The sequence below is a fragment of the Culex quinquefasciatus genome, chromosome 2 (assembly GCF_015732765.1).
Source record: "Culex quinquefasciatus strain JHB chromosome 2, VPISU_Cqui_1.0_pri_paternal, whole genome shotgun sequence".
NCBI lineage: Eukaryota > Metazoa > Arthropoda > Insecta > Diptera > Culicidae > Culex > Culex quinquefasciatus.
Window position 1 is genome coordinate 112,111,664 of NC_051862.1, and position 24,989 is coordinate 112,136,652.

At 41.1% G+C, this 24,989-nt stretch overlaps 2 pseudogenes; both read left to right on the top strand.

Annotated features, from left to right (window-relative positions):
• The first annotated feature begins 2,967 nt into the window (after positions 1-2,967).
• Positions 2,968-3,705, top strand: LOC6048371 (annotated as a pseudogene).
• A 2,038-nt stretch (positions 3,706-5,743) lies between these two features.
• Positions 5,744-7,611, top strand: LOC6048372 (annotated as a pseudogene).
• The last annotated feature ends 17,378 nt before the right edge of the window (positions 7,612-24,989 follow it).

Here is a 24,989-nt window from a genome sequence, read left to right on the forward strand (position 1 = left end):
TTAAAAGCATTTTTTGAAACAACATTTAGATCAGCGCGTTGCGAGCACCGTGTTCTAGTTTCATTTCCGCCAGTTCTAAAAATTTAAAACTGCTCGCAATTTGAAACAATTATAAAACTTCGCGTTGCAACCAGTCTTACACATTTTTTACAGAACGCCACTTTGCATTTTTGCCTAACATCTCTTACACCCAAATTGTGTAATATTAACAATATTTTTATTGAATATCGCATTCGCGTCATGTCTACTGTTGAGTTGTCAAAAGTTACTCTCATCCGCAATCAAATCAAAACAAAGTGCTAAGATTTGTCGAATTAAAGAGCCTGGCGGCAAAATTTAGATTGTTTTGTGGCTAAATGCAGCCGCTCAGGGTGCTAAGAAAGTGTAAGACTTAGTGTAAGGCGAAGAAAGTTCTGATGGAGTTGAAGCTGACCGAAAGCTGCTACTGTATCGAACTTGGTACATAACTCAGAGTTTCACCGGAACCGGAACATTTCCGAAAATAATACCAAGTTAACGTAGGCGTCATACTTAGTTTGACTTCAGTTCACTGGCGGTGGCGTAAGTCACCCGGGTTAGTTTGTGCAACACGACATTCGACGCTCGAATTCAATTTTGTTGAAGCGATGTCAGCAGATAATGGCTTCACTCAACGAGAGAAACACAAAGAAAATTAATTCAATTCCAAATCCAACAGCATTTCCGACAACAAAGGCATCCAGTTTTGATGTCAGCGTTGAAGAGGGACAGAGCAGGGAATAGGTCATTTCACCCTCGAGGAACGAAAAGTCAGCAAATATGTGGATGAAAACGTACTAGCGGGAGAAAAACATCTGTACATGTAAGTGTTTTCCTATAATTTATCAAACAGCTCTTAAAATACTCATTATTACTTGCAGATCATCCGCCAAGAACCAACCTGGCAGACAATCCAACAGTTGGCAGTCGCGTGTCTAGTTCGTCGATCTGGAACAGCCCGTGGTGGACGAAGTCTGCATCGGAACGCACCACCAGCTGTCACAGACGGAGCAGCTGATCACTAGCAAAGAAGATGCCGCAGACAACTACGACCGTGGCCACTACACCATCGGCAAGGAGATTGTCGACGTTGTGCTGGACCACATCTGCTGGCTAACCAACCAATGCACCAGCAAGGCTCCATGATCTTCCACCCGTTCCTCGGTGGCACCGAATCTGGAATCACCCCGCTGATCGTATGTTTGTCGAGTACGGCTAGAGGTTCAAGCCCGCAAGTCTCGACTGTTGTTGTAAACGTTGATCTGACCGATCCCCGAACACCTCCTTCATCATCATCATGTCCTTGAACACTGTCTCATCCCGCTTCGATGGTGCCCTACAAGTCGATTTGATCGGGTTCCAGATCAACTTTGGGCCGTGCCCGAGAATCTACCGAGAATGGCTCCGGCCACATGTAAGTTGACTTGTAGAAAGGATTGACATTTTGCTAATGCTTGATTTTTCGCTACAGGTTCTTCTGCTGAGTGGCCATTCTGGTGGTAACATTCTGATCGAGAGCATATCACCAATCGAAGCAAATCATTTGGTGAGCGTGTCGAGTACAACACGGCGGAGACAAGCACGGTACGGGAAATAAGTTCCGGCCAACGTTAGAACTACACGCGGAAATTCTCAGTTTAGCTACGATTTGGCTATGAACCGTACTACAAAGGCCACCATCTGAAGCGAGAATATCGATCGATTAGTTGCACCAGCTGCAGAAACTGAACGCCGCGCGCGGCCCGATTGAGTTGACCACGATCTGCACATCGGGCCTGTTCCAGATTCGGCCGTACTAGCTGCACTGCGGCGTCTAACTGACGGTAAGCTTAACAGCACACGCTGGAAATGGTCATTGCGACCATCAAGCGCAACGGTGGTGTGATAAGAGCGCAAGTACACAGAAAAAAAAGTGTAAATTTACCTGACTCGTAAACATTGTTTCAAACGTAAACACACTTCATGTAAATTTGAAATCTGATGTAAACGGTTGAATTTCACTTAAAGAGCCAACATTTAAAATCAGATTCAATGTTTTGGATGAATTTTACGTAAACGAAGAGTTCGTTCATGAAAATCAACAGATATGAATGCACGAAAAGCATGTAAACCATGAATCTTATTTAAAACATGTTTAACGTAAACGTGCAAACAATGTAAAATTGGTTAAGTTTTGCCTGCGTTTGGGATTGACAGCAAGCAAAATCAAAACAAAGTTGTGTTCTCGCAGGTCAGCTTGGATGCTCGCGGAATCTGTTCTATTTTCCGGTCGATTAACCAACTACCAAGATTGAATAAGCAGTCTCGATTGCAGTTAGGGACATTTTCGGTCGGTGTTCAGAAAGCCATTCATATTCCCACTTGCATCTGCTGGAGAATGAAAAACAATTTGTGCAGTTAAGAAAAGTGTTTCCGCTGCTGATGCTGACGGACAGATTTCAAGACTGCTTTGCTGGATTGTGGAGTCAGAACTACACAGAAAAAAATATGTGAATTTACTCGACACGGAAAAAATGAATCGAATGTAAACTCAGTTGATGTAAACTTGAGATTCGACGTAAACGGTTGAATCACACCTAAAATCATGTTTTAACGTGTAATTTGTTGCAAATTTACATCAAATTGCATTTAAACTTAAATGTTTAATGACGTGCAAAAGTGTTACATCATAAATGATGTAACATTCGGAAATATTTTTTTGTGTGTAGGAATTTTTAATCAACTTTGTGTGGAAGTTGTTTGGAAAGCTGGAATCGAAGTAGAAGTCGCTGAATCTTAAGAAACCGGAGTCGGAGTGAAAAAAAAGCGATCCACCTCCGCAGCTCTTCTAGTGGGTCTAGTCGCATCGCCAACGTACTGTCAGCCTCATCAAATCAAAAGAAAAGTAAGTACTTATCTTATTTACTTGGTGTGTGCCACTTCATTGTCGTTTTTAGGGCGCCAAAGTTGCGATTTCGTCTGGAAAACTCTCGTCGCTCGCACACGGCTTGTTTTTCCTCCCGAATCAACCTCAAAGATTATCCGGCCGGGCAGCTCCTCCCTTTTCTCCGTTACGATAGGTTCCAGAAGCAGCAGTATGGCCATCACGATCGTGACCAGTGTCGAACAGTACACCAAACTCATCAGCTCACCGGCCCTAACCGTGGCGTTGTTTTCCGCTGACTGGGCGGAACAGTGCACGCAGTTTCTCGCGGTGATGACGAAACTGGCCAAGCAGTTTTCCGCGGTTCAGTTCGTGGACGTTCCGGCGGATGAACTGTTCGAGGTGGTGCTCAAGCACCAGATCGATGCCGTTCCGACGGTGAACTTCTTCCAGGCGGGAAAGGCCGTTGATCGGATTGATGGTGTGGACATTGCCGCGCTGACGACCAAGTGTCGAAAGCTGGCCGGAGCAGCAACATCAGTTGGTGGAGGTGTCAATGGAGGATCGGCTAAAGGCGCTCATCAACCGGGCAAACGTAATGATCTTCATGAAGGGTGACCGCGACACACCTCGCTGTGGCTTCTCCAACCAGCTGATCGCGATCGTCAACGAAACTGGATTCGCAGGGCCTGAAAACGTACTCGGACGACTCGGACCGGGCGACCTATCCGCAGGATTACGTGAAGGGGGTGCTCGTCGGTGGGTTAGACATTATAAAGGAACTGCTGACCGGCGGCGAGCTGAAGGAGACGTTGAGTGCGTAAAAAGTTGTTGAAAATTATCAACGCTAGACGACAATGGAGCACTTCCATTCGAGCAGTTTTTGCTTTTTTCTACAATGTATTTCTTATGGAGCGAACTGTCAAAAACTGCTCGACTGCGGGTGCTCCATTACCTCATCACGGTGGAGGCAGCGAAGATGGCTAAAGTGCTAAATGTTGCAAAAATTGAATTATTTTGTAATTTTTTCAGCAATCCGCGAAATTTTTTTTGCAAAAAACACAATCAACGTTGTTAACTTGACAGCTGACCACTGCAAGTAACGGTATCTTACCAGATCAAAGTGATGTACGTTATAGGTGCAGCCTTTGTTGGAGTCGACAAAACTTTAAGCCAAATTTTGTTATGGGAATTGGGTCTTTAAATTGAGTAAGATTGGTTATAGGGGGAGAGGGGGTAATATGCACCCCCGGGGCAAAATGCACCCCCTGCTTTTCTTGGTATTTGGAAGAATTTTACGGGGAAAAATCATAGAAATTGGAAGCTTAACATTGCTAAACCATGCTGGAAAAATTTGAGCATCGCAGTATAAAAACAGCTCAAGTTATTTGCAAAACTTTAAAAAGTTGTGTTTTCATCTAATTTTCTTTGCACTTTTATTATGATTTTTGGACAATATAAAAAGCATATATTGATATTGTAAGTGTTAAGGTAAATAGTTTTTGCCATAATATTCGTTATTCTGTAGATAGATGAGTCCAAAAACATCAAAAAATGCATTTTTAATTAAATTTTCTGCAAAAATCGTAGTCGGGGCAAAATGCACCGCTGTGAAGCTCCTTAGTAAAAACAGCGGTGTCATCTAGTGGTGACTAGTGAAAACTGATTTTACCCGGTGCATTTTGCCCCATGTTGTGGTGCATTTTGCCCCGTTGTTGTAGTGCATTTTGCCCCAATGTTGCGGTGCATATTGCCCCGCATGGTTGTTTGAAATAAATCAAAAAATGTTTTTAGAAATTTGATATTTTCGAACAATTTTGAGGTTTTTTAAGACTTTTTTCACATGGATGACGAAGAATAATAGTTGTTTTAGAACATCGAACAAAATTCTTCCACAGTAATGCTGTAATGGTTGAGAAATCACAGTTTTCCCTTAGGGGGTGCATATTACCCCCTCTCCCCCTATTTTTGAATGAAGCGATAAATTTTGCGTTAAAGAGTACTTTTCTGACAAAAATGAAATTTTGATTTTTTTTAATAAAAATTTTGTATTTCAGATTTTTTTTTATGTTCTTTGGTAGAACTTTTTAAAAATACTTGAAACCAAAAAAAATAAAAAAATTATAGGTGAACGTAATTCCGGGGACCCCAAAGTTCTTGTTTCTCCTCGAGTTGAGCATACGCAATCATTTTTTTTGTAAATTTTGGTAAATTAGCGTTATGAGATGGGTTCAAAATATTTTCCATCGATTACAACAAAAGCTTTTATACTATATTTTTTCAACCAATTAGAATTTAATCAAATTTACATTTTTTTAGAACCTTTTATATAAATTAAAACAAGTTGATTATTTTTCTTCTGCCAAAGACCTTAAATGAATAAAAAAAATTGATTATTTTTCTTCTGAATACTTTGGCATTCTAACGCTGATGTACAGATTTATGACGCCAGGAAATACAGATGAATTGACCGTAGCAGGGCTACTAGCAACCCTGAGTCGACATTCTTTTGCGTGAGCTGTCACTACCGCACGACACAGAAAAATTTGCGTTTTTTGTTGTTGCACCACATTCGTTTGTTGTTTTGAGTGTTCTCACGATTTAGCGTTTTCGTCTCAATTCGATAAAAATCCCTCAGCTGTTCCGGTAAGATAACGATCACCAACCATCATTCCCACCTGCTGTGACTGATATATGCAAGTTTGTTTTGGTTTTCTTTTTGTGATAATTTACAATAGTCATAATTCGTTTGTTTCAGCTAGCATTTCATGAATCATGCCGGACGATTACAACTTTTCTCCACGAAACGTAAAAGAGTGCGGCACGCATCCCGCTGCCAAGTTTGAAGTGCTCTAATCAACAATGACCGAGACGCTGCAGCTCCGCGGCCAGCTGGTTGGCACTCCGGCTTAGTCAACCAGATCGCGACCAACCCCAAGTAAACGGACATGATCCTCGTCGCGCGACAAGACCCTGATCGTGTGGAAGCTGACCCGGGACGACGCCAGCTACGGCATCCCGCAGAAGCGCCTGTACGGCCACTCGCATTTCATCAGCGACGTCGTGCTTTCTTCGGACGGTAACTACGCCCTGTCCGGCTCTTGGGACAAGACCCTCCGTTTGTGGGACTTGGCCGCCGGCAAGTCGACCCACCGCTTTTTTTTTTAATTTATATTTATTTTGATTTTCTCTTCCATTTTTTCTTCCATGTCAGTTAAAATATTATTGAGTGTCCAATCACAATCGATGACTTTTCACCTCAATTTTAAATACTAGCAACTTTCATTTATTCATGAAATATTGTAGCTTTCGCTATTCAGTGATTTCAAATGTAGGAGGTCCTACATGTACAAAAGGGAAAAGGGATACCTTAAAACTAACTTATAAACTATATAAAGAGCGGATCAATGCAGCTGAAGACTGCAATGATTTTTGTCGAAATGCATCAATTATCTTATTGGACATAACATCCAAAGTGTCAACTTCGGCTAATTGATGAAGTTCACTGGTGCTGAACCAGGGAGGAAGTTTCAGAATCATTTTCAGAATTTTGTTCTGAATCCTCTGAAGTTTTTTCTTCCTGGTTGAGCAACAGCTTGTCCAGATCGGCACAGCATAAAGCATGGCAGGTCTGAAAATTTGTTTATAAATTAACAGTTTATTCTTGAGACAAAGTCTAGAATTCCTGTTTATAAGTGGATACTAACATTTAATATATTTGTTACATTTAACCTGGATACTTTCAATGTGATCCTTGTAAGTAAGGTTTTTGTCAAAAGCAAGTCCAAGATATTTCACTTGATCCTCCCACTTTAAATTTACCTCATTCATCTTTATAATGTGATGAATTTTTGGTTTAAGAATATCAGCCCTTGGTTTGTGAGGGAAAATAATAAGTTGAGTTTTTGCAGCATTTGGAGTAATTTTCCATTCTTTCAAATAAGAATTGAAAATATCCATCAGCAAAAAGTGATTTCTGACATCCTGGGGCAAATCAGGCAAGTCAGAAGTAAAAATATTGTATAAAATTGGACCCAAAATGCTTCCTTGAGGGACGCCGGCACGCACAGGTAGTTGATCAGATTTGCTATTCTGATAACATACCTGCAGAGTACGATCCGTCAAATAATTTAGTCGACCCGCCGCTTCGAATACCATACCAAGGACGTCCTGTCGGTTGCGTTTTCCGTGGACAATCGTTAGATCGTGTCCGGCTCGCGCGACAGGACCATCAAGCTGTGGAATACGCTCGCCGAGTGCTAGAACACCATCCAGGAGGACGGTAACTCCGACTGGGTGTCCTGTGTACGCTTCTCGCCGAACCACTCCAACCTAAAGATAGACCATCTAGGCCACAATGGCTACCTCAACTCGGTGTCGCCCGACGGTTCCTTGTGCACGTCCGGCGGCGTTCCTGTGGGATTTGAACGATGACATATATCTGCACTCGCTGGAGCACAACGATGTAATCAACGCGCTCTGCTTCTCGCTGAACCGGTACTGGCTGTGCTTCGCCTACGGACCGTCGATTAAGATCTGGGACCTGGCCTGCAAGACCATGGTCGAGGAACTGAAGCCGTCGAATGCCATCCTGCCGCAGTGCCTTTCGCTGGCCCGGTCCACCGATGGACAGACCCTGTACGCCGGCTACTCCGACAACATCATCCGAGTCTGGCAGGTGTCCGTGTCGGCTCGCTAAGAAGTATTCGTGTGTGCTCTAACTATATCCAGGGACACCAGTCGTCGGCAGGAGAAGAAGAGCGGCGTGGCCTATTACTCGTAGAAGCGAGGACGCTAGAAACCGTCGTCACATCGAAACATCATCCGGAAAGCAGCCCATCCGGAAGCAGCTCAGAAGAGTTACACGCAGCTGGTAGGTTGTAATAAATTCGCTACAATTGTGGAGTATAAATTTATACTTTTTTTATAGAGCTCGACAAAGCCACTGATCCATTCAGCCCATCCAGGAACGTCAAAAGAGATTTGAATTTGGTCGATCGCTGGATTGACGCAACAGGACGCAACAACTGCAACGACGGCCTTACAGTGACCAGAGGCTCTCCGCCTCCACAGGTGAGAAGACTTTTTTTAGTGGCATAAAAACCGATGGCAGAAATGATGTTGTGGATTATTTCAGCTCTCGTTCGAGCGTAAGTGAAAGTATTTTGCTGCGCGACGTCAATCTGCGGTCGAGCCGTCCGTGTTCGACTTTATCACCAGTTCTACAGTTCGAGCCTGAAGTGATAGTTGATCGAGATGAGTATTCGGCTAAAGGTGCAAGGTGCACGATTGCACGATGCTTAACTGTAGGTATTTTTTCTGAGTGAAAACCGCAGAGCTAAAATCACAACCTGAATTTATGTCAAACAAGTATGCATTTTGTGGAATTTTGTATAACTCCGTTGAATTGAAAATCCCATACTATTTTTTAAAGCTTTTGATTGCCTTTAGTTTGAAATGATTCTTTTTTGTTTATCTGATCAATAATATGCATTATTTCAATGGAATCGAGTCCGTTTTGCGATGCCTGTCCGTCGGGTCGCATGTTTTTTCGCGTCGTTCGTCGTCGGTGAGTTTGTCGGGTGAGTGCGTGCGTGTGTGTGTGTGTGAATGTGCGGCTTGCTCTGGTTGTCACGATGACAGTTGAGGCAGTCCGTTTTGTGGTTTTGTATGTTTGTCTATTCCTTTCTATTGACGTGGCTTTTTTTTCTTCTTAGTTAGATTGTAAAGTTCAAATATCGCGATCGTCTTTTTCGTTAGTCAGTCGGGTTTCTTTGTTCTATGATTCGCGATTGTTTCATGGGAAGATTCGTTCTTAATTGCGTTAGCATAATATAAATTATATTTGACCTTTCGTTTCCCGCAAAATCACCTTTTAGCATTATAGCTCGTAAAGCACGGTGACAAATAATGTTTCAACGCGATTGTTCAAGTCCTTCAGATAACTCATAACTCATCAGTAATTAATTGGTCGCTCATCTTATTAAAACTTAAAAGTATAAATAGTCTCAGGTCAACTCTACGTAAATGTGTTACGCTGAGTATAATATTTCACCTTTTAATTACACACAATTATGATTCTATCTTTCCACAGCCGGCTGTCTAAGATTAAATCATTTGTGCTAAACTCAACACCAAATAACCGGGAATGGTCTCATCCGCATCATCCGATTGTTTGCCTTGAGAATACATAATACATCACCCTATCACTCAACGAAATTCATTGATTATTGGGCCACATCATCATCCTCTATGATGAATCCTGGCCATTACCCTTTCCCACTAACAAAATCCCAAGTAGAAGTAGTTTTCCGGCACACGCGGGGGTGTGGATATCGTATAGAACCCAGCCTGTGCTAACTAACATTCCCGTCCCGTTCCCTCGAGATCTACAAACTGACATGGCGGGCGCCGTTGGTGGCCAATGACTGTTTCCTATTAGCAACGGCTCTAGTTTTGATGATCGTGATGTTTTATCTTTTCAGCGCATTCATGCATGCTGTTGATAAGGGAAACATTATTTGATCGTTGAAGCGTATGACCGGTTGTGTTGATAGGATATTACGGTTCTGTTCAGCAACGGAGAAGGACAACCATGAGTGGTCTCTCATGCTCATGCTCATGCTCATGCTCAATAATATGCATTATTTCAATGGAATCATATGCTTGAATTGATTAGAAAGGATAACAAAAGAGTGATCATTCACACTACATTTTGGCCATAAAAGTATTTGAAATTTACATCGGATTTAAAATTCAACGGAGTAAAAAAAATTTAAACCTTGGTAAATTTACGTAGATTTCATCGGAAATTTACATGTTTTCAAAACGCTTTTTGTTCTACACAATTAAATCGGATGGCATGGATAAGTGCAGTGCTTCTGGGGACGCGCAGTCTTGTTTTTTCGCGATAATTTTCGTCTCTTTTGTGTCGCTGTTTGTGTGCATGGGGTGATTGGTCATTATAATTGAATAATGCCTTCATAAGTGCAGTGCTTCTGGGGACGCGCAGTCTTGTTTTTTCGCGATAATTTTCGTCTCTTCTGTGTCGCTGTTTGTGTGCATGGAGTGATTGGTCATTATAATTGAATAATGCCTTCATAAGTGCAGTGCTTCTGGGGACGCGCAGTCTTGTTTTTTCGCGATAATTTTCGTCTCTTCTGTGTCGCTGTTTGTGTGCATGGGGTAATTGGTCATAAAAATTCAATAATGCCTTCATAAGTGCAGTGCTTCTTGGGACGCACAGTCCGGATTTTTCGCGATAATTTTCGTCGTAAATGATCGTTAAAATTTATTCCAACTTTCAGTTTTAGTAATTACTCATCAAACTATCGATTATATGAAGAGTAAAGCGTCATTTATTTACTATTTTTGAAATTTGCTCGCGTTATCTAAATTGTAAAAACAGTAAAATTATACTGATAAGTCCAGCCCATAGCACTAATGCTCGGCTGGCACGCGTTCCATAAAAATAAACCATTTTAAATAATCAATTATCTATCTTTCCGCAGCCGGCTGCCTAAGATTTAAAAATTTCAACCGATAAACAAAATGCTCATGGTCACATCACTGCCACTCGTGAATCCTGACCTCATACCCATCTACTAACCCCCTCAAAACTCATGTGATACTTTGTCGGAGAAGTAGTCGATTGGGCGGTCTCTATCACTCAAGTATCGGACTAACATTCCCATCCACTTCCCCGTGACCCTACCACTGGTCGTGGCCGGCGCCGGTATTGATCAGCATGATAGGGGCCTTTGAGAAGTTGCGAAGCGAGGAAAGATAGCACCCACTTATCTTCCACGGCTCGTGGATGTAACTTCTGGAGGTCCTGGTCAATAACGGAGTAGCAACTGCGGGTGGGCACTAGGGTGGTCCAAATCCGGACTTTTTTGGGGCTACCCCCTGAAATCAAAGATTGACCCATCACTAGGCTAAATTCCAAATTTGAGCTCATTCTGACCACGGGAACCCCTCCCTCCAATCGCTTATAGTTTGTATGGGAAAAATCGTCAAAATGTATGGAGAAAAGCAACTGTTTTACTTTTTAACCTGTGGAAGGCGCCATAGTTATCCGATTCTTACGATTTATCAAATGTAGAACCTTCATTAAATTTAGAACAACTTTCCCGAAGACACCATATTTTTAGGATTTTTTCCCGCGAAGTTATTAACGCCCAAAACTGACCATTTTTGCGCGGCCAGCTGTAAGGGGCTACCTAACAGCGATTTTCTTAATTCCAATTCGTACACGCACGTGCTCTCTCTCAGGTTCAAACTCTCTCACGAGCTTGCTCGCCTGCCTGCCTGCCTGTTTACCTACAAGCGCGCGCTGTTTCTCTGCTTGGACTTTTGTCGTCGTCGTCGTTTTCGTTTGCTATCCGCTGCGCTGCGTTCCTGGCATAATTTTCAACTAAAATAGCAGGATTGCCTAGGCTCAATTAAAAAGTTACAGCAAATGTCATGAGAACAGGGTTTGTTTGTTTTTCCAAGCATTACACGCAGTTTTTCGAATATGCTAAAGAAACATGATAATGATTCAATTACTTAAAAAAAATCTTCAGGTAATACAAATGTTGTTCCTTTAGGTAGTTTGCTTTAACAAAAATATACTTCAGTACAAATCAGAACCAATCAAGGCAATTTTACAATAATTGCTGCAAATTTTCATTCATACTCTCTAAAATAATTTTTTTATTCTTTCTGGAAATTTCTTTCTGTGTTCCTAGACCACCTGCAACAAATATTGCAACTGTTTATCATGTTTTGTCAGTTTACCTGTAAATTTTTCGATTCAGGAAACATTTCTTTCTGCACAATCGTTAACTACCTTCAGATCTTGCAGTTGCGGCCTTCCTTTAAGATACTCATTTGGATTCAGTTTAAAAAATTGTAAATAAAATTCCTTCCTTTATTATCTACAAAAACTGCATGGTATTTCTTGTAACAAAAGCAGATAAATTAAAATCCAAAACGTTTGCAATTAAGTTTGGATCAGAACAGATGACGATTCATGGATGAACTAATTCATCAAATTTGTATTCTCTCTCACACGCTCTTATAATATGATATCTATTGTTGTGTTTTTTTCGTTTTGTTGATCACATATTACTTTAAATTTTATATCTCAAAACAAACCTGGTATTTTAGTTCAACATTATAATTAACATGTCAAGAACGCAGCGGAAAGCAAAAGAAAACGACGACGACGACAAAAGTCCAAGCAGAGAAATAGCGCGCTGTTTACCTACAGGCAGGCAGGCGAGCAAGCTCGTGAGAGAGTTTGAACCTGAGAGAGAGCACGTGCGTGTACGAATTGGAAATAAACATCGTTGTTAGGTAGCCCCTTACAGCTGGTCGCGCAAAAAGGGTCAGTTTTGGGCGCTAATAACTTCGCGGGAAAAATCCTAAAAATATAATGTCTTCGGGAAAGTTGTTCTAAATTTAATGAAGGTTCTACATTTGAGAAATGGTAAGAATCGGATAACTATGGCGCCTTCCACATGTAAAAAAGTAAAACAGTTGCTTTTCTCCATACATTTTTACGATTTTCCCATACAAACTTCAAGCTATTGGAGGGAGGGGTTCCCGTGGTCAGAATGAGCTCAAATTTGGAATTTAGCCTAGTGATGGGTCAATTCTTGATTTCAGGGGGTAGCCCCAAAAAAGTCCGGATTTGGACCACCCTATTGTATATGCAGACGACATGAAATTGTATATTGAAATAGGAAATGCCAATGACAGTCATGTATTCCAAAACGAAATTAATCTTTTCTACACATGGTGTAGTAAAAGCCTACTCCAATTGAATGTAAAGAAATTTAATTCCATTGCCTTCAGCAGAAAACATGAAACACCAAACATAATAGTATTATTAGGAAACCAACCAGTAGAAAAATGCAAAAGTAGTACGTGATCTAGGTGTCATCCTAGACTCACAACTAACTTTTGTTGAACACTATAACACAATAATAAACAAGGCAAAAAGTACATTAGGCTTTATAAAGCGCTTTGCATTCAACTTCCAGGACCCGTATACTATTAAATTACTCTATATAACGTATGTCAGGCCACTCTTGGAATACTGTAGTATCGTCTGGAATCCATACTATACCGTACACCAAGCACGTATTGAATCTGTCCAAAAACAATTCTTACTGTACGCACTACGTAAACTTAACTGGACTGCATTTCCTCTCCCATCGTATGAAGCACGCTGCATGCTCATAAACATACAATCATTACAAGAACGTCGTAAATTTGCCATGCTCTCTTTCATCAACGACATTATTTCTCAACGCATACAGTCAGCAGCAATATTTTCAGTAATACGCAATAGTATTCATGAACCAAGCCGTACTCTTAGACATTCACAACTTTTTAAAATAACTGCATACACGACAAATTATTTAAAAAAATCGCCATTAAATCAAATGATGCGCTTTTAAAATGAAAATTCACAGTACATACATTTCGACATGTCTAAACCGGAACTACGAAAAAATCTGTACAATAGAAATAATATCTAGTATGTAAGAAAATTGTAAGTAGTCTACATAAGCTTGACGAATAAACAATAAATTTTAAAATAAACTCGTGTTGATGGCCGAAATGCGTACAAAGCTCGCCGAACCGGAACAACAAATGACGACTTCGTCCGACAGCGGGCCAAACCACGGAACGTCCGGCTTCTTGTTCACCGTCATCCGGGACAGGCTGCTCTTGAGCGGATAAATCACGATCAACACGTCGCGAAACTCCGTCGGCAGAATGTCCTGCCGGTAGTCACGGTTGTGTTCGCTCTCCATAATGTAGACCTCGTCGTTGCCGAGGTGCCGCGTCTTGTAAAGGATGAACTCCGGAGTGTCGGACGGCATGCAGTGGTAGAAAACCTCTAGGAATGAAGCGGTGTAGTACGGCGCAGTTTGGCCACCACCCTACCGACAACCGCCCTAAAACCCGTCGTGCGACTCCATCTCGACCTCCTAGCCTAGCGCCGATACGAACATCTCATACGTGCATCTCAGGACGTGTACCAGATGTACTGCAGCAGGTCGCCCTGCTGGTCCAAATCTGAGGAAGGGTCTTTCGCCACCGGCAGGTAATGGACCGGCCTAAGGGTGTGTCAAAGGGGTGCGATTGCTAGTCCCACCGTGGACATCATAGGATTGATAAAAGCGACAGTCCCGGCAAAGATGCGGTTCGAACCGCCTCCCGTACGGCATGTTGAGTTGTGTTTGTCCACGGACGGCGAACTTAACGACGAACTTCTCCAGCTGCGATCCGCACCTGTTAAATTACACGCAGTTGAAATGTGAGTCCTTGCACTGCGTCAACATCTCCTACTGCGCATCTTCCTCAATCTTGAGCAGCTCTTGGCCATACTTTTGCACCAGTACCAGCCTATTCTTGCGTCCGATTCTACGCGTCCGTATAGTAATAGATCGCGCCCTGCGGCGGCACATCCTGCTCGGAATCGGAACGCCTACACAGAAAAAAACCGGTAAATTTACATCATTTATGATGTACCAATGGGTCTCGTGGCGCAGGGGTAGCGGCTTCGGCTGCCGATCCCGATGATGCTACGAGACGCGGGTTCGATTCCCGCCTTATCCACTGAGCTTCTATCGGATGGTGAAGTAAAACGTCGGTCCCGATTTCTCCTGTCTCGTCAGAGGCGCTGGAGCAGAAATCCCACGTTAGAGGAAGGCCATGCCCCGGGGGGCGTAGTGCCAATAGTTTCGTTTCGTTTTTTTATGATGTACCAAAAGTGCACGTCATTAATGGTGCTAATTTACATCAACTTCATTTTAAATTTACATGCCATCCGATTTAATTGTGTAAGCATAAGCATAAGCATAGGTGCCCACTAGGGTGGTCCAAATCCGGACTTTTTTGGGGCTACCCCCTGAAATCAAAGATTGACCCATCACTAGGCTAAATTCCAAATTTGAGCTCATTCTGACCACGGGAACCCCTCCCTCCAATCGCTTATAGTTTGTATGGGAAAAATCGTCAAAATGTATGGAGAAAAGCAACTGTTTTACTTTTTTACCTGTGGAAGGCGCCATAGTTATCCGATTCTTACCATTTCTCAAATGTAGAACCTTCATTAAATTTAGAACAACTTTCCCGAAGACACCACATTTTTAGGATTTGTTCCCGCGAAGTTATTAGCGCCCAAAACTGACCCTTTTTGCGCGACCAGCTGTAAGGGGCTACCTAACAACGATGTTTATTTCCAATTCGTACACGCACGTGCTCTCTCTCAGGTTCAAACTCTCTCACGAGCTTGCTCGCCTGCCTGCCTGTAGGTAAACAGCGCGCTATTTCTCTGCTTGGACTTTTGTCGTCGTCGTCGTTTTCTTTTGCTTTCCGCTGCGTTCTTGACATGTTAATTATAATGTTGAACTAAAATACCAGGTTTGTTTTGAGATATAAAATTTAAAGTAATATGTGATCAACAAAACGAAAAAAAAAACACAACAATAGATATCATATTATAAGAGCGTGTGAGAGAGAATACAAATTTGATGAATTAGTTCATCCATGAATCGTCATCTGTTCTGATCCAAACTTAATTGCAAACGTTTTGGATTTTAATTTATCTGCTTTTGTTACAAGAAATACCATGCAGTTTTTGTAGATAATAAAGGAAGGAATTTTATTTACAATTTTTTAAACTGAATCCAAATGAGTATCTTAAAGGAAGGCCGCAACTGCAAGATCTGAAGGTAGTTAACGATTGTGCAGAAAGAAATGTTTCCTGAATCGAAAAATTTACAGGTAAACTGACAAAACATGATAAACAGTTGCAATATTTGTTGCAGGTGGTCTAGGAACACAGAAAGAAATTTCCAGAAAGAATAAAAAAATTATTTTAGAGAGTATGAATGAAAATTTGCAGCAATTATTGTAAAATTGCCTTGATTGGTTCTGATTTGTACTGAAGTATATTTTTGTTAAAGCAAACTACCTAAAGGAACAACATTTGTATTACCTGAAGATTTTTTTTAAGTAATTGAATCATTATCATGTTTCTTTAGCATATTCGAAAAACTGCGTGTAATGCTTGGAAAAACAAACAAACCCTGTTCTCATGACATTTGCTGTAACTTTTTAATTGAGCCTAGGCAATCCTGCTATTTTAGTTGAAAATTATAATAAACATGCCAGGAACGCAGCGCAGCGGATAGCAAACGAAAACGACGACGACGACAAAAGTCCAAGCAGAGAAACAGCGCGCGCTTGTAGGTAAACAGGCAGGCAGGCAGGCGAGCAAGCTCGTGAGAGAGTTTGAACCTGAGAGAGAGCACGTGCGTGTACGAATTGGAATTAAGAAAATCGCTGTTAGGTAGCCCCTTACAGCTGGCCGCGCAAAAATGGTCAGTTTTGGGCGTTAATAACTTCGCGGGAAAAATCCTAAAAATATGGTGTCTTCGGGAAAGTTGTTCTAAATTTAATGAAGGTTCTACATTTGATAAATCGTAAGAATCGGATAACTATGGCGCCTTCCACAGGTTAAAAGTAAAACAGTTGCTTTTCTCCATACATTTTGACGATTTTTCCCATACAAACTATAAGCGATTGGAGGGAGGGGTTCCCGTGGTCAGAATGAGCTCAAATTTGGAATTTAGCCTAGTGATGGGTCAATCTTTGATTTCAGGGGGTAGCCCCAAAAAAGTCCGGATTTGGACCACCCTAGTACAGGTGTTACGGAAACATTGAAATTTGCTAGCTGGAACGTACGAGGATGTTCGGAAGTGGAGAAGCGAGAAGCTATGGATGATTTCTTTGAGGCGCAGAAGTTTGTGGTGGTGGGACTACAGGAGACCAGGTTGGCGGAATGTTCGCTGGTAACGCAGAACTATCACTGGTTTAATGTGAATCAGCAAGGGAACGTGAAAGCAAGACAAGGAGGTGGCACCGCGATATTGATTCACAAAGCGATCTTTAGAAAGGAGAAAGTGAAGAGGATTAGCAACAACACGTGCTCGTATATTGTGAATCTATTCGGCATCGAAACGCTATTTATTGCTACTTACGTCAGGAACGCTGAGTCTTCGAGCTGTTCAGAATTTGAAGTCATCAACAGATACATCATCAACCTTCCGGCCGCCCTAAGGAACAAGATCGTCTTGATGGGAGACATGAACGCGTGGATTGGCAAGCGCGACCTTTCGGAAGAGGACATGCGCTTTGTAGGGACTAATCTACATCATGATTACTGCAACGCAAATGGTCTAGCGTTAAAGAATCTCCTACATTGTGAGCGTATGAAGGATTATCTTACGCTGAGCCAATCGAAGTCATGTAAAGTCACTTGGGCGAACAAAAGATCATCTTCCCAGTTAGATCACGTGGCAATCTCCAAGCTGGATTGGATTGTATTCCCGGAGGTGAAGTGCTTTTTCCATCCGCTAATCGTAAGCGATCACAAAGTGGTGGTGTGTGTCTTCAAGAAAGCGAAGGTTTCGACAAGTGCCCAAAGAGTGGCGGTCCCCAGAAGCGGCAGCACTGTCTCGCATCCGGCTAAACGAGTCCGTCTTGATTTGGAGGAGCTGAAGTTTAACGAAGCAGTTCGTGAAAAGTTTCAGCTAGAAGTGGATCAGCGGTTGAAGGACATCCCGGTGAGCTCGGACAGCAGTCAGCGAAACTGGAAGCGTATTGAAGAGGCAACGATCAAAGCAGCGGAAGCAACATTGAAGGAGGCAGGATCCCCAAAAACTCCTAGAAGGTTAGCGGCTTCCAAGGAGTATTTTTTGGCGCGTCAGAAGCTGCTGGCAGACAGAACGAACCCGGATCTGAAGCGTAGGCGAAACTTGGCCAAAGAGGAGTTTCTGCAAGCAGAAGAGGCCCACTTTGAGGAAAAGGTCGAAAAGTTCATTGACAGTTTTCAGGGTCTGGGTCCGTTGGAAAGGATGTCTAAAACTTTTCGATTTTTAAAGTCACACTCACGCAACAATGATAGAAGGAAGGGCCAGAAACGGTACATCAGTATCCAACAATGGCAGAACAAGCTGGCGGAAGCGGAAGACGTCCCATGTCCGCAGTTCGACGAAGAAGGTATCCTGGGAGACTCACCGACAAAGGAGGAGATCTTGGCGATCATCAAAACCATGAAGAATAATGCAGCGCCGGGTCTGGATGGCATCCCCCTGGAATTTTTTAAATATGGTTCGGAGGCTTTGTTGGAGGATCTAATCAACCTGATTCAAGATGTGTTCAGAAACAACACCCCGTCAGAGATCTGGCTGTCAACTCTCCAAGTCCCAATTCCGAAGGTCCCGCAGCCAAAGGATACCAACGACTACAGATGCATAACGTTATGCTCTGCGGCGTACAAAGTGTACGCATCCTGGCTTCTTCAACGACTTCGGCAGCAACTTCCGCCGCTACTATCCTACCAAATGGGGTTCCAGCAGAAACGAAGTGCGGCTGATCAGATCTTTGTTCTTCGTAGGATTCTGGATGAGAGGTGGCGGAAGAACCTGGTCACCATTCTTGTTTCAGTGGACATCAAACAGGCCTTCGATAGGGTTGACACTTCGAAGGTCGGGTTTGTTCTGAGAGATATGGGGGTACCGGTCTATCTCATCAATCGGATCATCAGAACGTGTCTGATGGAAAGAACGTCGCTTCAATGGTTTGGTCAGAGAACTGCCGTGGTGGAGAAAAACAGAGGCGTGAAGCAAGGCTGTCCCATAAGTCCCTACATTTTCACCCTGCTGATCCATCACGTTCTTTTGACCTTGTTGGAATTTATCCCGGAGCTGAGGCTGGAACATATTGGAACCATCTCGCTTCCTTGTGTATTGGCTTACGCGGACGATTTGCTGTTCCTAGTGGAGAAAGTGGAGGATGTTTCAAGAATTTTGGACAGCTTGCAACCGTTACTCGCCAGTATTGGGTTAGAGATAAACCATAAGAAGACCAGAGTATTGATCCGTGACCCGGCACTGATAGATAATCGAGAGCCGGACTCAAAGTTCATGTTCGGCACGCATGAGCTAGTGTTGGTGACAAAACTTCGGTACCTGGGAGCTTTCATCACAAGCAGTTTAACGAGAACGGAGACAACAGCAGAGAGGATCAAGAAGGCGGAGAAGGCGTTCCGGACGTTGTGTGCTTTCCTCACAAAGTTTAATCTTAAGTGGAAGGTAGTCAGAAGCCTGTATCACGCGCTCATAACACCTGTTGTCACGTACTCCATGGAAGTCAGCACCATACTGAAACAAAATAGAAACGCTCTCAGAAGGATGGAGAACGAAATGCTGAAAACTTTGATTCACTTGAGTGCTGATGGTCCGGAAGTCCTGTCTTCTCTCGGAATCTCGGAATCTTTTGCCACGGTGGAGGAAGTCTCTCAACTACTTCAAGACAGTAGGGAAGCTGTTATGTCTCAGAATTCCGGTGAATAGCTGTCACAGCGGGACGAAGGAGATCTCGAGCCGGTAATGGACGATGGGGAGAGAGAGGAGCTTGTGGAGTATTTGGCCCCGTTGCTGTTGGACGGCCGCACAATCAACAACAAAATAAGGATAGCCAGAATTGATTTCTACTCACATATTCTGAGAAGTACAACCGAGGGCATCCTCAAGACGGCGATGGAGTTCAGGATCCCTCTTCCGAAGAAGAGAGGCAGTTCACTTGGCGCACTTGCATCAGGCAGGATATCAGCCGAAGTGGGTCTCCAATGGAGAACTGGCAGTAGCTCGCTATGGATAAGAATAAATTCAAAGTGGAGACCAGGAAGCTATACAACTCGCTCGTGGAATCGGAGTATGAAGACAATGAGGAAGAAGAGGACGAAGATTCGGGGGATGAACTGATGCTTCCTGACTTCAACGGGTACAGCAGCGACAGCGAAGATGAGCTTTATGGTTTTTGAAAAAAAGAACCCACTTATAGTCTTGCTGCTTGATATAGTCTGGTAAGTGTTCGCTATAAAAAAATAAGAGGCTTAGTATGGCAATTTCTGTTTTGCTATCTCCCTCCTTCATTCTGGAGTAAGAGATTGCTTTGATATTATTGTTATACTACATTGGCTTCGAAAAACGGAAACACATTCTTCCACATGTCCCCAACAAGTAAGTCATCTTTATTTATTTATATTTATTATTTTTTCAGGTAATGTGGAATATTTTTCCTCAATTGTTATTTAATTTATTATTTGTATCTGTTTATTTTTGCAAAGTGAATGGGGGGATTAATATTCCCTAGTCGAGTTAGTTTTCATTGTTCGTTTTCCAGTAACTTTTTAAAAATCCATTCAGAGTTGGAATAAATCATAGATTCATTCGTATTAATCTACAGTTAGTTGAATATTCAAAAATCTTTACAAATATTCATTCAATTTCTTTCGGGCCTTTCACTTTGAGTTATAATTTTAAATTTCCTTTGTTCAGTTTTAAACTTAGATTAACGTAACGGTTCAAGTCATCCAAGTTCTTACCACTCACACCTACACTAATTTCTTTTAACCATCCCCCTCCTGATCCTCTATATCTTCCGGTGGTGTTCATTTGGTATGCAATACTAGTTCGGCCACTACACAGAAAAAAATCAATTCTCGTAATCGTGAATTAAGTTCACGAATGTGAGAACCACGAAGGAATTTATTCATGAGTATGGTGCATTTGCACTATAAACGTGCATATATTCCTTCGTGGTTCTCGCATTCGTGAATTTAATTCACGATTTCGAGAATTGATTTTTTTCCGTGTACCCTTTTTTCCACAAGAAACTGGACTTGGACTGACTTGAGGCCGCGTCCCCCACCTTGCTCCGTAAAACGAAAACGAATCATAAATGATGTAAATTTACCGGATTTTTTTTTTCTGTGCAGTTAATGCGAAAACACTCCAACTTTACTGCGCATCGCTCCAAACTTCAATATCTCTCAACCGGTTTGTTTTGTTGACTGCTTGAGCTGTCATTTGGGAAACAGATTTGTAATTGAAAATAAATGCTTTTTAAATTTACATTGAGCTACTTTTACATCAGAAGTACAATTACATGCTTTTCAAAATTTCAAATTTCATATTTGTCAGAAACAAAATTTCTATTTAGATTAGATACATGTGTTAAATTGAATCTCAATTTACGAGAAGGGCATTTAAATGCAATTCACCAATTTAAATGAAATTTCAAATTTACATTGAGCATGTTTACTAGGGTGGTCCAAATCCGGACCTATTTGGGGCTACCCCCTGAAATCAAAGATTGACCCATCACTAGGCTAAATTCCAAATTTGAGCTCATTCTGACCACGGGAACCCCTCCCTCCAATCGTTTAAAGTTTGTATGGGAAAAATCGTCAAAATGTATGGAGAAAAGCAACTGTTTTACTTTTTTACCTGTGGAAGGCGCCATAATTATCCGATTCTTACCATTTCTCAAAAGTAGATCCTTCATTAAATTTAGAACAACTTTCCCGAAGACACCATATTTTTAGGATTTTTTCCCGCGAAGTTATTAGCGCCCAAAACTGACCCTTTTTGCGCGGCCAGCTGTAAGGGGCTATCTAACAACGATGTTTATTTCCAATTCGTACACGCACGTGCTCTCTCTCAGGTTCAAATTCTCTCACGAGCTTGCTCGCCTGCCTGCCTGCCTGTTTGTCTACAAGCGCGAGTTGTTTCTCTGCTTGGACTTTTGTCGTCGTCGTCGTTTTCGTTTGCCGTCCGCTGCGCTGTGTTCCTGCATGTTTATTAAAATTTTGAACTAAAATACCAGGTTTGTTTTGAGATATAAAATTTAATGTAATATGTGATCAACAATAGATATCATATTATAAGAGCGTGTGAGAGAGAATACAAATTTGATGAATTAGTTCATCCATGAATCGCATACTCAGAGGGCCTTTCTTCAGGCAATCGTTATTCGCTCGAGGTGATTTTTTTCAACCTTGGTTCTGATCCAAACCTAATTGCAAACGTTTTGGATTTTAATTTATCTGCTTTTGTTACAAGAAATACCACGCAGTTTTATTAGATAAAAAAGGAAGGAATTTTCTTTAGATTTTTTAAAAACTGAATCCAAATGAGTACCTTAAAGGAAGGCCGCAACTGCAAGATCTGAAGGTAGTTAACGATTGTGCAGAAAGAGATGTTTCCTGAATCGAAAAATTTAAAGGTAAACTGACAAAAAATTGTAAACAGTTGCAATATTTGTTGCAGGTGGTCTAAGAACACAGAAAGAAATTTCCAGGAAGAATAAAAAAATAATTTTAGAGAGTATGAATAAAAATTTGCAGCAATAATTGTAAAATTGCCTTGATTTGTTATGATTTGTACAAAAGTATATTTTTGTTAAAGCAAACTACCTAAACGAACAACATTTGTATTACATGAAGATTTTTTTTTTAAATAATTGAATCATTATCATGTTTCATTAGCATATACGAAAAACTGCGTGTAATGCTTGGAAAAACAAACAAACCCTGTTCTCATGACATTTGCTGTATTTTTTTAATTGAGCCTAAGCTGTCTTTTCTTTAAACTTTTTTTCAGCGCAGTTTTATTTATTTTTGACATAATTTAAGAATGTATATGCCAAATATATCTCAAAACAATCCTGCTATTTAGGTTGAAAATTAAAATAAACATGCCAGAAACGCAGCGCAGCGGTTGACAAACAGGCAGGCAGGCAGGCGAGCAAGCTCGTGAGAGAGTTTGAACCTGAGAGAGAGCACGTGCGTGTACGAATTGGAAATAAACATCGTTGTTAGGTAGCCCCTTATAGCTGGCCGCGCAAAAAGGGTCAGTTTTGGGCGCTAATAACTTCGCGGGAAAAATCCTAAAAATATAGTGTCTTCGGGAAAGTTGTTCTAAATTTAATGAAGGTTCTACATTTGAGAAATGGTAAGAATCGGATAACTATGGCGCCTTCCACATGTAAAAAAGTAAAACAGTTGCTTTTCTCCATACATTTTTACGATTTTTCCCATACAAACTTCAAGCTATTGGAGGGAGGGGTTCCCGTGGTCAGAAAGAGCTCAAATTTGGAATTTAGCCTAGTGATGGGTCAATTCTTGATTTCAGGGGGTAGCCCCAAAAAAGTCCGGATTTGGACCACCCTAATGTTTACGTTCAAAACATGATTTCAGTGTCGGGTAAATTTACATTTTTTTTCTGTGTGGGACTGTCAAAAAAGGCCAAAATGACAACAGGGGGAATCGAAAAATGAACTAAACCAGAAGGCATAATTTACACGGAAAAAAACAAGTAAGCATCGAGCCACATCGAGCTGTCAAATCTAAAACATGGAGTTAAACTTTTCGAAGTGCCATAATAAACTTCACAGCAACTGCACTTCAGTTGCTGTGAAGTTTACCATGGCATATCGAAAAGTTTAACTCCATGTAGCACGTACATACTCTGACTTTTTATTTCTCGATACCATTCCATAAGTTGTTCGACAAATACGGAAGAACATTTCTAGAGTTTTTTTTTGAAAAGGTCCAATAAGCTATTGTGTTTCATATGCTTATAGAACCTATTCAAAAATAAACTCTAGATTTTTAAATAATTCCTTACTTTAAAAATATTGACAAAAATTTTGTGAAAAAAAACTAAATTTAAACAAACATACATTTCTAGAGTTTTATTTAAAAAGGTCCCAACCCCGAGCATGGGTAAATAACAAGGGAAATGCGTAACAATACCTCTCTCTGGTATCAATACCAAATTTTGGTATTCCTGGACCCTTTCAAATTTGTCTTAAGGATTATGCAAGAGCAAAATGTGGTATCATACCAATTTAAGGTATTGTTTTGATATTGCAAAATTGCAGAATTTGTCAATGGTCGAACACCACATTTTGGTATTCTTTTGGTATAACAGTATTTTACCAAATTCCTTTGAAACTATGGGAAAATTTTGACCAATTTTGACAAAATAATTATTTTTGCGCTAAAATGATGTCTCAAAGCGAATGCTTTTATTGAAAATCGGAAATTTCAAACTTGATTTTAAACATTTTTGATATACCCCCTAAAAAAATTACTTGAAATTGTGGAAAATTTTCTAAGTCTGGATGCCACATTTTGGTATTATTTTGGTATTGAAAGGTTTAATCATCTCTGAAACTACGGGAAAATTTTGACCAATTTTAACAAAATTATTATTTTACCCTTGGAATAACATGGTTTGGTATTGTTGTGCCCTTCCACATACAAGACTTTGGTATGTTTTCATGGTATTTTACCATCTATTACTGGGCAACCAAGGGCACATTTTGGTCGCTGTTATTTGCCCAAGTAATACCAAAATTTGGTATTCCCGTGTTATTTACCCCTGCTCGGGCTTACACAGAAAAAAAAATCGGGTAAATTTACATCATTTATGATGTACCAAAAGTGCACGTCATTAATGATGTAAATTTAAGTTATGTTCATTGGAAATTTAAATGCCTTCCGATGTAATTGAACAGAACAAAAACCGCTTTGAAAACATGTAAATTTCCGATGAAATCTACGTAAATTTACCAAGGGTAAAATTTTTTTTGCTCCGTTGAATCTGAAATTCGATGTAATTTTCATACTTTTGGTTTTATGCTGTACTCAAAGGCTGTTTCAAAACCAATGTTTTTTTTGTTAATAAATGAACAACAACAAAAACATTTCATTGAAAGCTTTCAAAAACAGTATAAAATCAAATATTTTGAAAACAACACCGAACCTCAAATCCAACAGAGCGTCAAAGAACTTTTTTGAATATAATCTAATCTAATCGAACACAAAGAACTTTTTTGAATATACCAAACTTACTCTATTTAGAATTTATTGGATCCTGTCATCGGCCGACGCGAAGTCGTTGATTGTCAGTTGTTCAAGTTTGCATCTTGAGATTATTTTCTCTGGAAGTCAGCAGTGAAGTGTCGATCAGCTGTTCCTGCCCGTCTACGGTAGCTGCCTTGCATACCATCCGCAGTCGCAGCAAGAATAATACCGTTCCGGAGAAGGAGTTGCCCAGGACCTTAAGAATGCTGGATATAAACACTGGCAAAAACGTTCTCGAAGATTCAACCTCCGATCACTCCCAGCACGGTTATCAGCAGCTCCGGGTTGAAGAAAACGGACTCGATAATCTTAACTACGACT